This window comes from Chiloscyllium punctatum, chromosome 3, assembly GCF_047496795.1.
Source record: "Chiloscyllium punctatum isolate Juve2018m chromosome 3, sChiPun1.3, whole genome shotgun sequence".
Classification (NCBI taxonomy): Eukaryota; Metazoa; Chordata; class Chondrichthyes; order Orectolobiformes; family Hemiscylliidae; genus Chiloscyllium; species Chiloscyllium punctatum.
The window spans coordinates 40,566,238-40,568,737 of NC_092741.1; the positions used below are offsets into that span (position 1 = coordinate 40,566,238).

The 2,500-nt window shown below is 51.9% G+C and overlaps 2 non-coding genes across 2 annotated transcripts in view; both read right to left on the reverse strand.

Annotated features, from left to right (window-relative positions):
• Nucleotides 1-834: 834 nt before the first annotated feature.
• LOC140475850 (5S ribosomal RNA) lies at nucleotides 835-953 on the reverse strand. The gene has a single exon (XR_011960335.1). It is a non-coding gene; the product is annotated as a 5S ribosomal RNA (ribosomal RNA).
• Nucleotides 954-2,484: 1,531 nt separating this feature from the next.
• Nucleotides 2,485-2,500, reverse strand: part of LOC140475467 (5S ribosomal RNA) — a 119-nt gene continuing 103 nt past the window's right edge. Inside the window, exon 1 of the ribosomal RNA XR_011960004.1 lies at nucleotides 2,485-2,500. This exon is cut by the window's right edge and continues 103 nt beyond it. This is a non-coding gene — a ribosomal RNA (5S ribosomal RNA).

Sequence of the window (2,500 nt, forward strand, 5' to 3'; positions counted from 1 at the left end):
AACAAGAGGGATCGAGTACAGAAGCAAAGAGGTTCTTCTGCAGGTGTACAGGGCCCTGGTGAGACCACACCTGGAGTACTGTGTGCAGTTCTGGTCTCCAAATTTGAGGAGAGACATTCTGGCTATTGAGGGAGTGCAGCGTAGGTTGACGAGGTCAATTCCTGGAATGGCGGGATTACCTTACACTGAAAGACTGGAGCGACTGGGCTTGTGTACCCTTGAGTTTAGAAGACTGAGAGGGGATCTGGTTGAGACATATAAGATTATCAAAGGATTGGACACTCTGGCGGCAGGAAACGTGAGTGCCGAAACAGAGGACACAGCTTAAAAATACGGGGTAGACCGTTTAGGACAGAGATGAGGAGAAACGTCTTCACCCAGAGAGTGGTGGCTGTGTGGAATACTCTGCCCCAGAGGGCAGTGGAGGCCCAGTCTCTGGATTCATTGAAGAAAGAGTTGGACAGAGCTCTCAAGGATAGTGGAATCAAGGCTTATGGAGATAAGGCAGGAACAGGATACTGATTAAGGATGATCAGCCATGATCATATTGAATGGTGGTGCAGGCTCCAAGGGCAGAATGGCCAACTCCTGCACCTATTGTCTATTGTCCTCCTTTCCTGACTGCCAGCCGCAGACAGCGTGCAGCCCCAATCCCTTTCTTTCCGTCTTTCTTGCTGATTTTGGCAGCGCTCCGCTCTCCTCCCCTCCCTGTCTCCTGCCTGCAGGAGACTGATGCCAGGCACAGCGGCAGCAAAAATAACCTGTCGCTGCATTGCGTGCGTGGCCCAACACGAGTGCAGAGGGGTGACTTGAGCAGCCCCTGCTGGCGGAAAAAGCCTACTGCACCTGGTATTCCCAGTCGGTCTCCCATCCAAGTACTAACCAGGCCTGAGTCTGCTTAGCTTCCGAGATCAGACGAGATCGGGCGTTTTCAGACTAGTATGGCCGTAGGCACTGGCTCCTGCCTTTTCTCCCCACTTCAAGGCGTGCTGGCCAGCCACATTTTCTTTGCTGCTCTTTCTCTTGATCCCCTTTGTTTTTTTTTTCTCTCTTTTCTCTTTGCTCTTCCTCCTCCGTGCGTGCTTCCCTCCCTCCCTCCCTCCAGCTAGCCCTTGCCCACCAGGCTCCTGTCGTCTCCCACATCCCCACACAGGCCAACTGCAAGACCTCCCCCTGCTTCATAGGGCTGCAGCCTGCATTCTCTCATCCTTCCACACTCCTCCACGCCTCCATTTCGGAATGGCAGGCAGTGACCAGTGGGGTACCGCAGGGATCAGTACTGGGACCGCAGCTTTTTACAATATATGTTCATGATATAGAAGATGCTATTAGCAATAACATTAGCAAATTTACTGATGATACTGAGCTGGGTGGCAGGGTGAAATGTGATGAGGATGTTAGGAGATTACCGGGTGACCTGGACAAGTTAGGTGAGTGGTCAGATGCATGGCAGATGCACTTTAATGTGGATAAATGGATGCTTATCCACTTTGGTGGCAAGAACAGGAAGGCAGATTACTACCTAAATGGAATCAATTTCGGTCAAGGGACAGTACCGAGAGATCTGGGGGTTCTTGTACACCACTCAATGAAGGTCAGCATGCAGGTACAGCAGGTAGTGAAGAAGGCTAATAGCATGCTGGCCTTCATAACAAGAGGGATCGAGTACAGAAGCAAAGAGGTTCTTCTGCAGGTGTACAGGGCCCTGGTGAGACCACACCTGGAGTACTGTGTGCAGTTCTGGTCTCCAAATTTGAGGAGAGACATTCTGGCTATTGAGGGAGTGCAGCGTAGGTTGACGAGGTCAATTCCTGGAATGGCGGGATTACCTTACACTGAAAGACTGGAGCGACTGGGCTTGTGTACCCTTGAGTTTAGAAGACTGAGAGGGGATCTGGTTGAGACGTATAAGATTATCAAAGGATTGGACACTCTGGCGGCAGGAAACGTGAGTGCCGAAACAGAGGACACAGCTTAAAAATACGGGGTAGACCGTTTAGGACAGAGATGAGGAGAAACGTCTTCACCCAGAGAGTGGTGGCTGTGTGGAATGCTCTGCCCCAGAGGGCAGTGGAGGCCCAGTCTCTGGATTCATTGAAGAAAGAGTTGGACAGAGCTCTCAAGGATAGTGGAATCAAGGCTTATGGAGATAAGGCAGGAACAGGATACTGATTAAGGATGATCAGCCATGATCATATTGAATGGTGGTGCAGGCTCCAAGGGCAGAATGGCCAACTCCTGCACCTATTGTCTATTGTCCTCCTTTCCTGACTGCCAGCCGCAGACAGCGTGCAGCCCCAATCCCTTTCTTTCCGTCTTTCTTGCTGATTTTGGCAGCGCTCCGCTCTGCTCCCCTCCCTGTCTCCTGCCTGCAGGAGACTGATGCCAGGCACAGCGGCAGCAAAAATAACCTGTCGCTGCATTGCGTGCGTGGCCCAACACGAGTGCAGAGGGGTGACTTGAGCAGCCCCTGCTGGCGGAAAAAGCCTACTGCACCTGG